The sequence below is a fragment of the Trichosurus vulpecula genome, chromosome 2, assembly GCF_011100635.1.
Source record: "Trichosurus vulpecula isolate mTriVul1 chromosome 2, mTriVul1.pri, whole genome shotgun sequence".
In the NCBI taxonomy this organism is placed as follows: domain Eukaryota; kingdom Metazoa; phylum Chordata; class Mammalia; order Diprotodontia; family Phalangeridae; genus Trichosurus; species Trichosurus vulpecula.
Genome location: NC_050574.1, coordinates 120598719 through 120612753, shown reverse-complemented (window position 1 = coordinate 120612753; position 14035 = coordinate 120598719).

The window sequence follows — 14035 nt, the reverse complement described above, 5'->3', positions numbered from 1 at the left end:
TATCAGAAGCTAGATTTGATCTGAGATCTTCCTGACTCCATGCCCAGCCCTCTACTCACTTCACCCCCCTAGCCGTCATGGAATCCCAGAAGTCAGAAGTCTTTAGAGATTATTAGCCTAGCCCTGCTCATTTGACAGATGAAGAAAAGGCGGTCTAGAGAGGGAAAGGGTCACAGTGAATCAATGGCAGAGCTGCAGGTCTCCAGGAAAGCGCTTTAGATCTCAGAGTGGCAGAAATGTGATCTCCTGCTCACTCCCCTTCTAACGCTCTTTCTGCAGAACCACAAGGCCTCTCCTCCCTGTCGGTGTCCTCTCAGCTGTCGGGGGAGATCGTGGGCTTGGCTGCAATGTCTGGGTCATAGCAGGCCTGGGCTTTGTAACATGACAGCTTGTCCCTGGGAGAATTGGGGAATAACAAACCTAGGCCTGATTCTCCTTCCTCTTCGCCGCCTCTTTTTATTCTTCCCGGTATTGCTCAGTTTTTCCCTCGGGTCTTATCTGTCTGATCCCAGCCTTTCCCACCAAACTAATCTCTGGGTCCCCGTTTCTTGCCTTTTTCTTTTCTCCCTGACTACAGATGCTTGTGACTGTGTCTGAATAGGTCATATTTGTAGCTTCTGCAAGAGAAAAATGGCCACATCAAAAATATATGTATACACATATATTTATTTTTTTCAGGAATAAAATATTTAAATTCATTCTGTGGCCACATTAGAAATATATACACACATCTATTTATTATTTTTAGGAATAAGATATTTAAATGCTTTCCTTGGAACAGCAAGTGTGGTGGTAAGAGTATCACCTGAGAGTGGTAAGGATTTGGGAACAGAGGATTCGTGTTTGAATTCTGCCTCTGATACTTAGCCGTGGGCCCCAGATAAGTTTGTTTCTTAACTTTTTAAAGTTACAGTTTCCTCATCTATACTATGAGAATTAACCCTTTCATTGACTCACTCACAGAGTTATTATTGGTATCCATTGAGATAATGCATATAAACAAGCACAAACACACTTTGTAACTGTGCTGTGTGCATAGGAATCATGCATAGACAGGGTGTCCCAAAAGTGTTAGTGCGGTTTTAATCTTTTAAAGCTTAAAGCTAGTCTAATGATTTTAAGCTAAAAAGCTTTTAAAAAGCAAAAAAAGCTTAAAGCAGCTCTAAGACTTTTGGGGACACCTTGTTCATATTCACATATATACACATATGTGTGTATGTATATATATGCATGTACATATATATGTACATATGTATATATATGTGTGTGTATGTATATACAGGGTGTCCATAAAGTCCATGTGCCATTTAAAAGTCATAACTTTGTAACTACATGTGATAGAAAGAATCTGTAAGAGGGATTAGAAAGCTTGATGTATCTGGTTTATTTTTGTCTTTAGAAATTTTATTTTTAGAAATTCAACTCAAAAATTACTTATTTTTCAGGATTACTGTTGACCCATGGCTTCACTAGAAGAGAAAGCAAACTGTGTTCTTTGGTTGGCTGAACTAAAATCTACCACCGCCGTCCAAAGTTTACCATTTTCTTGGCCTCCACGTTTGCCAGATTTGACTCCATTGGATTTCTTTTTATGTGGACATGTGAAAACTAATGTTTATTCAACCAAACCTCGATCTAAAGAAGACTTGCAAGCTAGGATAACTGATGTGATTGCGGGCATTACTGAAAATCAGCTTGAAAATGTTTTGCACGAGCTACAGAATTGTATTACCCTTTGTATTAGTAATGATGGTGGACATGTTAAAAATTAACAAGAACAATAAAAAAATTAAGTGTTTCTTCTTTCTTTTGCTTTTTACAGATTCTTTCTATCGCATATAGTTACAAAGTTACAACTATTTTAAATTGCACGTGGACTTTTTGGACACCCTGCATGTGTATTTAAGTATGTATAAATATATACATATATGGATATATAGACTAGAGATGCACTGCATACTTAGATCCATGTAGGGAGAACCTGGAAGAGATGAGCAGTTTAGTGCAATGAAAAGAGCACAGGCTTTGGGTCAGAAGGAGTATGCTGGAGGCAGCTCCTCCAGGCATACGAGAGCCAATTGTTAAATGTTCAATGTGAGCATTTACCCCTTGGAAACTGGCAAATGCTACAAATCACGGCTTGGTTTTTCGGTCTTTTTGATCATCTATCTAGACTTAAGATGGTGAACAAAAGAGTTTTAACTTAAAAGTGTGTTGTGTGTACATTCCCCCTCCTACCCACCCCCCAGGGAGCTGATTGTTAAACATTTGCCAGCACTCCCCTGGAGAAGATTTGTAGTACTTATTAGCTGTTCTGAACAGCTTGGGTTCTCCCCGGCAATCACAGTTCGTGTTCAAAGCTTCCTTCCAGCTCTGAAATTCAGGTTCTAGCATTCTCTAATTCTGGGAAAGTCTATCTTTCTAAAAGCATGGCATGAAAGAAGAAATATGAGCTAGCTCCCCTGCCCCCCGCTCTGCAGAAATAGGAGGTCCACAAGTGTTGCACATTACGTATATTGCCAAATTTTCTCAATGATTTGGTCAGTTTTGCTGAATTTCTCCTTTTTCTTTTTCTTTATTTTGTTTTTAACAAAATGTGATTTGTTATATGAGATGGCTTTCTGGGAGGAGAAGTGGGAAGGATGCTGGAGAAATTGCGATGTTAAAAAAAAGACGTCAATATAAACCTATTTTAAAAAGAACGTATCATTTTGGAATTCTGTAACTATATAGGATATTATGACTCTCAAAATCTGTAATTCTAAGACTCTGGGATTCTAACTTCAGGGTTTTACCAGGGCCAGCTCATAGACCATTCCCACGATAAGCTCTCCCTTGACTGAGTAAAGCAAATGCTCAGCCCTGGATTTTCACAAGGGGGTTGGAGTAACTGATCTCTAATGTTCCTTTTGTTCTGACATGCTGCTATTCTGTTTTAAGGACCCTCTTCTCAATTCTAAATCCTGTAAAACTGATGAAAACCTCCCTGCCCCCCTGCCCTTTCTCTTTCTCTCTCTCTCCCTTCCTCCTTCTCTACTCTATCCCTCCTCTCTCTTTCTCCTCTCTCCCTCTCTCTGTCTCCTCTCCCCCCTCTCTTTCTCCTCTCCTGCCCTCCTTCTCTCCTCTCTTTCTCCCTTTTCCTCTCCCCCTCCCCCTTTCCTCCTTTCTCTCACTCTCCTACGCTGAATGGAAAGAGGAGCAGGGTGGCCCCTTGGCTGTAGATGCTGCATTTGTTTTGGCTGATCTTCAGGGTCCTGTCAAAAAGACCCTAGGGAAGACCACAAACCCTTTGGATTGAAGGAACAAGTTTAGCCATAAAAGGGAGAGCTAGCTAGAGGGCTTATATGGATCAAGTGAAGTTTTTTTGAGGATGGGGGAGAAATGGGCACATTAGTAGTCAGGAGGGAATCAGCCAGCAAGCATAGAGTGATTGAATATTAGGGACTGAAGGTCTCAGTAAAAATAAAGAATAGGGTTTGGTGTTGAAAGATAGAAGGAAAAGCAGAATGATAACAGATTGTGACAAGATAAGGGAATTTAAGAATTCATACATACAAAGTGGAACATTTGTGGATGACGGAAAGATCATGAGTATGACCAGTCCAGTGTGTAATTGTTGTATGGAGCTGGGAGAGTGTTTGAGGGAGTATCAGTGTGTTTGTTGAAGTGTACTCGTATGGGGACAGAAATTGGGGAAAAGAGAAAGACTGTGAGTCAGCCACTAAATTCATTGAGAAAGGAAGAGCAACATCCTGGAGGTCAGTAGACAACAGCTATCAGAAATTTGATCGGATGGCAGATATGGATTTGAGTGAACTTCAAAGGAGGAAAGGTCACTGAGTGACAGAGGTAGAGGGGGAGCCTGGAAGTCACCTTGGGGAGCAACGCATATTTCAACTCCCCCTTCTCAACCGGTGAGTTAGGGATGGGGAATGAGTGAAAGTGTGATCAGTAGTAGAAAAAGATGCCAAGATGGCTGTGCCATCAGGATGGAAGTCTCAATGAGGACAAGAAAATGACAAGAAAGAGAGAAGATAAAATTTAAGATGAAAACAACTTCATTTAGGGAGCTTCCAGAGACCAAAGTGGAATGGGGTAGGTAGATTTAGAGGGAGACATTGGGAGCTGGAGTGAGGGAAATAGGAATAAGGGAAGAGGCAGCAGGGGGGATGAAGAATGGGGTTTGTATAATGATAGCAAGGTTTCAGGATCACTGAGATGGGGAGGGTATGACCAGGTGGGAATATGTTAATCATTGAAAAATGAGTTCGGGAGGGTTATTCACATCGCTAGGGATTTGGCCTCGGGATGGTATCCTCTCAGTGTGCTAGGCAGCTCAGGGAAGAGAGCTAGTAGGGGAAACTGAGGGAATAGCACTTCTATCCTATCCCTACAGGACTTTGTCTTATCCCGGACAGACCAAGCCAGGAGATTGGCAAAGGAAGCAGGACGGAATAGGGTCTCTCTGTCCCCTGCAGGCAGAAAAGGTCCTCTGCAAATAGGAGGAGACCTGGCACACAATGAAATGGCATCTGCCTGATTCCCTACCAGTGGGAAGAAGCCACATTGGGAGACTGGGTGATGATGGAAAGGTATCTGTTTGGCTCCACATTACTTTCAAGGACACTACTCTCCTCCTACTTATCCTTCCCAGCTCCCACCTGAGTTAGTTTGGAACAGGCAGAGCTGGAGAGTATGGCAGGCAGGACATTCAGGTAGAGATGTACAACAGGCAGTTAGAGATGCGGGATGGGTGGGCAGAGATCAACAGCAGAGTTCTGGATACGGGGATCGCTGTCAAGGGGGTAAAGGGAGATGTGGCGATGGATGAAGTCATGAAAGGAGAGAGTATACAGAAAGTGGACAGAACTTTGAACAAATGCCTATGGCTGAGAGAAGAGAGGAACCCACCATGGAGACAAAGGAAGCAGTGGAAAAGGAGGAGGACTGGGGTTGCATTCCCCAATTCCTACCCAGGAGGCACCTTCTTTGTTAGGTCTGGTTCAGGAATGACAATAATGATAGAGATATTTTATACATTCTGAGCAAGCCCTCAGCAGGAAGACCACAGGGGCTCAATATTGAGATGTACACAATAATAAAAATTTAAACATATAAAGACTTAAAAATTTACAAAGCTCATTATATGTAAATTATCTCATTGGAATATCCCAACAACCCTGTGAGGTGGGTACTGCTCATATTTTTGGCTCTATTTTATTAAGGAGGTGCAGAGAAGTGATTGACATGCCTACAGTCACACAATGAGTGTCAAAAAACAGGATTTGAATACAGGTCTTCCTGACTTTCCATCTAGCACTATGCCACAGTAGGCTTGTTTCAGCCTTGGATCAGAGAAATTAGAAGTGAATTAGAATTGAAAGGAACCTTACACCCCTTCTAGTCCAACCCCTCCCCATCCCATTTTTCAAATTTGAAAAGTGAGGCCCAGAAGAGGGAAGGGATTTGCCCAAGGTAATAGATAGAAAGTAGCAGAGCCCAGGTTCTCAGACTGCTAATTTAATGCTTTTCCATTATCCCAAAGCTGGATAGGACTGCGTCCAAGCTACTTATTAAAAGCTCACCCATCTTTCAAGGCCCACCTCCAGTAGCTAGTTTAGTTGGAATGTAGGGTATGTGAAGGGGAGTAGCATGAGATAAGGACCGGAAGGTTGGAGCCAGACTGTGAACTGCGAAGGCTGCTGAAGGGAGTGGAGGGGTTTTCACAGGGATGCCCCTTCCCTATGCACTTCCTCTGCCCTATTATCAACCCTCCATCTGGAGGAGAAGAGCCCCAGTCTCAGTCTTGGTCTCTCTGGTGCTGAGATTGGAGGACTCCTCATGCCTCGGCCCCCACTGCTGCCACTGGAGGAGGCAGCACTTTCTCTGTTCTCTCTCATCACATGCCAACTACCTTTTTTTTTTTTTTGGCAATGTCGACCTGTGATTTATGTGAGATCCTTGTGGGCAGAGACTGTTTTTACCTTCCTTTGGGTTTTTTTTTGGAAGGGCAATTAGGGTTAAGTGACTTGCCCAAGGCCACACAGCTAGTAAATGTGTCAAGTGTCTGAGGTCAAATTTGAACTCAGGTCCTCCTGGCTCCAGGGCTGGTGCTCTACTCTCTGCGCCACCTAGCTGCCCCTTTTAACCTTCCTTTGTAACCCCACTTCTCAGCATGGCTAAATGCTTATTACCTGACTGTGTGATTCCTGTCCCTATGTAGACAACTCCCAGTGAGGAAAAACCATCTGCCAGTGTAGGTGAGTGTCAGTTTGCACTTTGTAGTCTCAGACAGTTCCTCAGAGTTCTGAGAGGATCATTCAGTCAGTATGGTGCCAGAGGCAAGACTTCAACTCAGGTCAGTCTGACCCTGACACCAAAAAGAACATCTTCAATATGAAAGTCCTTGGAACTGTCAAGTTGTTTGACATCAGAAATAGAGTTTTATTGGTACAAATGATGCTAAGGAAGATGTATTACTATCTACCATGGCACTCTTAGGTACATGGGATCTTTCCATCTGACTTGCAGCTGAAACTTCTTATATTTGTTGCCTCTTGTAAGGGCAAGCAAAGTGGGACTTTTTGCTGTTTTTTTCTTTTGGAGTGCTTCTCAGCACTAAGGCAATCAAGTGCCTTTGACTGAGTCTTGCCTTTGTTTGAATCAAGAGTCATTGATTGGAAATAGTACATATACTCTGAAGTTAGCATTTTGCTTTGGGGGCTCACTCATTGGAAGAATGTTTTTGTGATTTGGCCAGATGAGACTCTAAATAGCCATTAAGGAGCCCCCTGGCTTTGAAAACCCAGATGTTGGTGCTTCTCTCTCTGGTAAGTATGTACGTATTGCTATGGACAGACAGAAGCCCTATCTGCTTATATGTGTTATTTGTTCTGTTTACATAATTTCTGCTTGTAATTTCTGTTTGTGTTTTCTCTGAAGTTCAGGGTGCTGACTTTTCCCCCTGAACTAAGTGAATGATATATTTATATTCAATTAAAGTGAGATTCTACACCCCTTAAAGTTGCTTTTCTTAGAAAAGCAGATCAAAGAACCTGTGCTAGCAGCCCTCCTATGTGCTGGTGTTATGGGTCTTACACCTCCACAGCAGCTGCAAGCAGCATTGTTGTGACACCTCTAAAATGAGAATGTGAGGGCAGGGGCCGTCTTATTTTTATTTGTGTCCCTAGGGCTTAGCACAGTGCTTTACACATAGTGTGTACTTCAGAAATGCTTCCCCCAGCCCACTTCATTTGTTTATTCGTTCATTCACACACCAGGATTTCTGCAATGTCCACCATTGCCAAGCGTGATTAGGGTCATGGCTGCATTATAATGCTCACCAACTCTACCGACACAGCCTCCATCATAGTCCTGGGATTGTGATGATGCGAGATGTTGGAAGGGAGTGGCCAACTGATGCCTGAGACTAGAGGCCTCTCTCACCATACAGCCTTCCTGACCCCCTACTCCCATTTACCCGGCAATCTCCTGCATCGTAATCAACTGGTACTGCTCCCAACCCATGGAAACCAAAATCCCAACCCCTGCTCCCCTAATTCCTGTGATTCAGAGTCACCTTCTGCCTCTCCCTACTTGTACTCTCAACTTTGTCCAGCTCAGCCCTCACCTCCCCCAGGAGGCAGTGGGGTACCACAATCAGAGGACATGAGTTAAAATCCTGCCTTTGAGACTTTCTGGTTGTGTGTTCTTGGTCAAATCATTTACTTCTCTGGGCTTCAGTTTCTTCATCTGAGCCCCTTCAACTCTAGACCCATGATCCCATAATCTCAGCTTCAGGCATCTCTTGTCCGTCTCATCTACCACACAGTCTGCCTTATCTGAAAGCCACCTTCTCCTCTTGTCATGCTCTTCAGGGGTGGCTAATACATCAGGTGAGGCAGAGGAGTTATCACGCTCGTTGCTGCCACTTCCAAACCCTCTGCTGGCCATCACCAGTGGCCTCTCCTCCTCTGAGATTCATCCCATCCATTTATATCACTAGCCAGATCCTAACTGCGGTCTTCTACTATCTTCCAGAACATCCTCCCTCCTTTCTCCTGGTGTTCAGTACCTGGCTTATTCTCCCTCCATCCTAACCCCTGACTTTTGATTAATGAATGCTCCCTTGAACGCCCTGGCCTCCCAGTTCATTGACCTCCTCAGCTCCCATAGTTTCTGTCTCCTCTTTACCTGAGCCACCCACAGTGTGTTTAGACACTACAGACCTCACTATCACACAAAACGGTTCTGTCTCCAAAACTCAAGACTGAATAATCAGAATGTTCTCTCCCTCCATTTATCTCTCTGCCTCTCTCCCAAACCTATTTTTGACCTCACTTCAAGCTAGTCACTTCACCCTGTTTGCCTCAGTTTTCTCATCTGTAAAATGAGCTGGAGGAGATGGCAAACCACAGCAGTAGCTTTGCCAAGAAAACCCCCAAAGGGGTCACAGAGAGTCAGACATGATTGAAATGACTGAACAAGCTCCAGTCTCCACCCTTCCCTCTTCTCCCAATCCATTAACCTTGTTCGGGTCTTAATTTCTTCCCTTCAGTTTTGACTCTGTGGTTGAAAAATTATGCATTATCTTTCATCCTTGGTCTCGCTCCCTCTTATTCTACCTTATTCTGCCTCCATTCATACTCTGTCAATCTTCAACCCTTCTCTTTACTCATATAGCCACCATCTTAGCTTGGGCCCTCATCACATCTCACCTGGACTGCTATAACAATATCTTAATTAGACTCACAACATCTAGATTCTCCCTCTCTAATCCATTCTCTACATAGCTGCCAAAAATCGTATTTCTAAAGCACAGGTCTAAGTCATTACTCAAGAAACCTCAATGGCTCCCTATTGCCTTTAGGATAAAATAACAACTCCTTTGCTTGGCATTTAAAACTCTTTGCAGTCTGACTCCAGCCCATCTTTCCAGGATTATTGTGTCTTAACACCCTTTCACCCAAACTGCTCTATTTTTTGCTCTCCAAACTCCACATTCCGTGTCCTGCCTTCATAGCTTTATACTGGTGGCCCCTGTGCCTGGAAGGTTCCTTCTCCTCACCTTTGCCTCTTTTAATCACTACCTTCCATTGTGGCTCAGCCCAGGGGCCATTGCTTACAATAAATCCCTCCTGGTTCCCTCCTCAAATGATCATGTTAATTGGGTACTTTTTGTATCTTCCAGTAGACTGCAAACTCTTTGATGGCAGAGACTGGCTCCAGGACCAAGGATAGGGCCTTGCACATAGCTGGTGATAAATCCTTGTTGAATTGGAGGCCTGGGATATCCCCCCAACATCTGCTTTATCTACTCCTACTTCCCAACCACTGGACACTACTATAGTCAGTGACCAAGCATTTATCAAGGGCTGACTATGCAGGAAGTGTTGGGAAAATGTTCCACAGCTGAGCCATTTGGGTCCACTCCAAATTCATGCTATCCAGCCTCACTGGGGACTCCACAGATTCACAATTCTCATCATCTTCCTTCATCTACTGTATCACATTTCCTGTTACAGCTCTTTCAAGTCTTCTCTTCATGCCCCCAAAATACTGTTGACCCCTCCCTCTGCCAGGGTGCTCTCTCCTCCCTTAGTTTCTTTGATATTTCTTTCTCCCAGGTGTTCTTCTACCTGTATGATCACTCCTTCCCTGTCTTCTCTGCTGGTTCATCATCTGCCTCTTGACCCCTAAGAATGGGGTTGCTTAGATTGCTGAGAAAGAGGAATGAGTAGGTGGAGAGGTAGTGGTGACTGGGAGTATCTATCTTTCTAGGAATTCAGCATTAAGGAAAGGTATGGGGCAATAGCTTGAGGGGGGTAGAAATGTTAAGAGATAGTTTTTTTTTTCAGGATAAGGGGAGACCTAAGCATATTTGTAAGGCAAAGGTGAAGGAACAGAGAAGATAAGATTGAAGATCTATAAGAGATAGCCAATTTATTTTCACAGGAAGGGAATGATTCTTCAGCTGCTGTACTTAGTAGCTTTGGGAGCCCAAGCAATTTTCTTGACCTCTATGACTCAGTTTCCTTAATTGTAAAATGGGAATAGAAATTCCTTGGGCTATTTACCTCCCAGGGTTCTAAGGAAAGTATTTTCTAAATCCTAAACCTTTATGAGAGGATGCATAAAAGGGGAAAGGATAGAGAGGAGAGCCAGAAAGAGCCAGGTTCAAGTGTCACCTCTGATGCATACTGTCTGTGTGACACAGAACAAATCATTTAACCCCTCAATGCTTCAAGCTGAGGCACTCTAAGATTATTGATTGCAGAGAAAATCTGTGGGAGTTTGCCCACATTAATAACATCATGGGTATAGACTAAAGCAGGAGGCTGGGGAAAGGGCTCTGTATAATGTCAACCATCATCATTATTATTATGGGACTAAGGGGATGACAACTAGAATGAGGTCAGAGGAAACAAGAAGGGATGAGCATGAGGGTGCACACAATGGGTTAATGCTATAAAGGGAGAAGGCCATCTCTTCTGCATAAATAAACACTTAATCAAGAGAGAGAGAGAGAGAGAGAGAGAGAGAGAGAAAGCTAGAGATGAATAAATAGATGAGTGGGTGGATAGATAGCTAGATGGATAGAGATAGACTTTGGGTAAGTCAATTCTCTTCCCTGACTCAGTTTCCTCATCTGTAAAATAAGGGATCACAAGAAACTTGATTAAGAGCTGGAAGGAGGAGTCCTTGGAGGCCCCCAAGTCCAAACTCTTTGACAGGTGAGAAGACAGAGGTCCAGAGGAGTGACTTGCCCAGGGTCACATAGCTAGTAAGTTCATTACCTATGAAGAAACTATTTTGTAAACCTTAAACTCTCTAGGATAGGCTGCATGGGGTAACAGAGAGCCAGCCTGAGAGTCAGAAAGACCTGGGATTAAGGTTTAATCCCTGAAGGTTTTGGAGGCTCTAATGAGGTTATGGAGAGGAAAGTGCATTTCAGTATTCCATATGAAAAACACCAGGTTTTTGGCCAGTGATCCAAATCTCAGTTCTATTAATTATCAGCTGTGTGACCTTGGTCAAACTGCTTTTTTTCCAGGCCTCAATTTCCTCTTCTGTACAATAAGAAGTTTGACTCAGGGACATGCTGGAACCAGCTCTGACCAGCTTGCAGGAGTCAGAAATAAGGAGTGGCTACAAATAAGGGCTTGATTTATTGTTTTGCTATTTGGACTGAAGAAAATGATGGAGAAAAGGTTAATAATGCAGGTTCACCTTAAAAGCTTGTGTGCAAACATGCCTCCCCCCTCGCCAACCACCCCGCCCCAATCTGGTTGTTAAACATTTACTAGCACCCGGGTATATTGTTCTATAAACATTGCTTGGGCTGAGTGGGAGTGCAGTAGAAGGCTCAGGGAAGGAATCCCTCACCAGAAGACTGGAGGATAATTAATAATTAATGATGATGATGATGATTGGCATTTGTATAGCACTTTAAGGTTTGGCAAAGTGCTTTATATGTCTTATGTCAGCTGAGCTTCATAACACCCGTGGCTTAGAGGGTCTCTAAGGTCCCTTCTGGCTCTAAGCCCCAGTCACTTCATGAGAATATTTAGGCTAGGACTTATAGACACGGCCTAGTTTCACTCTCTTCTTTTACAGAGGAGAATGAAGCCCGGAAGGTACGGTGCCTTATACAAGGTCACCCAGGGTATCAGTGGCAGGGCCTGCCCTCCCAGCCTCCTGGGGTTGCATGTGCTACACCAGCACTCTGTGGGAAGAAAGATGAGTACGTGTCTTTGAGAAAAGAGGGCTGGATCAGCCAAATCTTGCTTTCCAGACATTGGCTCAGAAAACCAGAAGGAGATCTGGATTTGAGTATGAGTCCCAGCTCTAAAACTTCCTATCTGTGTGTCCAGGGCAAGTCCCAGAATCCCAGGACTAGAAAGGATAATAATAACAGTTCATATTTGTTCTCCCTTCCTGGGATTCAGGTAGTATAAATATTATATTGTTAGCCCCATTTTAAAGATAAGGAAACCAAGGCTCTGAAATTGTAAGTTAGAGGTAGATTACAGGGAAGGGTTGGAAGTGATGGCCTTGGAGGTTCCTTTCAACCTGGAGAGTCTGTGATTTTCCCATGGACACACAGCTGGTAAAGTGTCTGGGGCAGGATTTGAACTTGGGCAGCTAGGTGGCATGGCGGATAGAGCCTGGAATCAGGAAGGCCCATCTTCCTAAGTTCAAATCTGACTTCAGACACTAGATGTGGGACCCTGTTCAAGTTATTTAACCCTGTTTGCCTCAGTTTCCTCATCTGTAAAATAAGCTGGAGAAGGAAATGGCAACCCACTCCAGTATCTTTGCCGAGAAAACCCCAAATGGAGTCATGAAACTTCAGACATGACTGAGAACAGCAATAATTGCTGGTCCAAATGATCTCTCCTTTCCACCAAGCTGCTTCTCATCAGGTCTCAGAAGGCCTTTAGTCCAACCCATACCTGACCAGGAAGCCTTTGTATGGTCATCTCCATCAAGTCTCCAGCCTCTGACTAAAGACATGGGGAGCTCATTACTTTCCCAACAAGCAGCTTACTTCCCATCCCACTTTGGGAGGTTTCTCATTGTTAGCCATTCTTTAAATCAGCTCAGAATCTGGCTGGCTGCCGATGGCTCTTGATTCACTGCCCCTTTCTAAGGTAGATTTTCCACTTTTCTCCCTTTTTCTATTTCCTCCTAAACCTATTCTCTGCCCTCATTGCAGATTTTTTTCAGCCCTCATCTTCCTTAATAAGCCAGCAGGTTTTGATACCATTGGTCATCCCCTCCTCAGGGACTTTCTCTCCTATTACATAGCCTGCCCCTGATTCCTCTTCTGCCAGAGGCAATTGGATGGCACAGTGGATAGAACACTGGGTCTGAAGTTCAAATTTGACCTCATACATTTGCCAGCTGTGGGACCCTGAGCAAATCACTTTTTTCCAACTGCCTCAGTTTCCCTTCCTTGTTCTGCCTCCTAGCCCTAAAATGCTGTAGAAATAAGAGGTTTTATTAAACATGAATTAGGAAAGATCATAGGATTTACAGTTGCCAAGTACCTCAGGGACCATCTAGTCCAACCAACCCCCTCAAGGAAAGAACAAGGGTCTTGCCCAAGAAGACACAGGTAATACAGTAGCAGCAGCAGGGCCAAGAACTCCAACCTAGACTTCTGGCCCAACAGTCTAATCCAGTGTCAGGATGTTGGCCTTCGAGGTTACCAGAGTGTCTCCCAGAAACCTCTCACAGGTCTGATATATTACCTTGAGGACCAGAAATGCTGGAAAGAGTCAAGAAACAGGAGCATGATGGGGTCTGGAAGGCTTTAGAATACCACCACAGCATTTATTTCATACCGCTGTTTAAAATATATAGATCATATATTCATATATTTATATATTTATATGTAAAGAGGAATAGAGGGAAAACAATCCATGACATGGGCTATACTTTTATAAATATTTCTGTATGTTCCACATTCCAAAGGAGGGGAAAACGTATATCCCCCATGAGTGGGTCCATTTGCTCAATGGCCTGGTCAAAATCAGCTTTCTTGGCTCTGGATGGGGTCTCCCTTCTGCGTGGAGGAAAGGGATTCTGGAATCAAGGAGCAACTCCCCCCCACCCCCCCGTATCCTGCCTTCCCCCACACCCTCCATACACACAGCTGAGTCTTCCAGCATCTGTTGTTCTTTACACCAGCAATGGAGAGGGAGGAGGGTTCTTGTTCAGATAACTTCAGGCTTCATCTTCTGAAAGCACACTCATGAAAAAAGGATGGGCCTCCCTCCAGAAAGCTGGAGTTCTGAAGGACCCTACGTTGCTATGTCCTTATTTTTGTCTATGGCCAGACCCTGAATGTCCTTGCCCTTCTCCCTTCCTCTCTCCTTCCCCAGGTTGGTGCAAAAGGGAAGACACACCAAGTGCAAGGTTATTTAGAGTCTGTGTTTCCTCCTCCTCCTCCTCCTCTTCCCTGCTGCCCCTCTTAGTACTCTTTGGTTGTTGCTCCTTCCAGGCCAATGACATCGAAATTCCACCCACC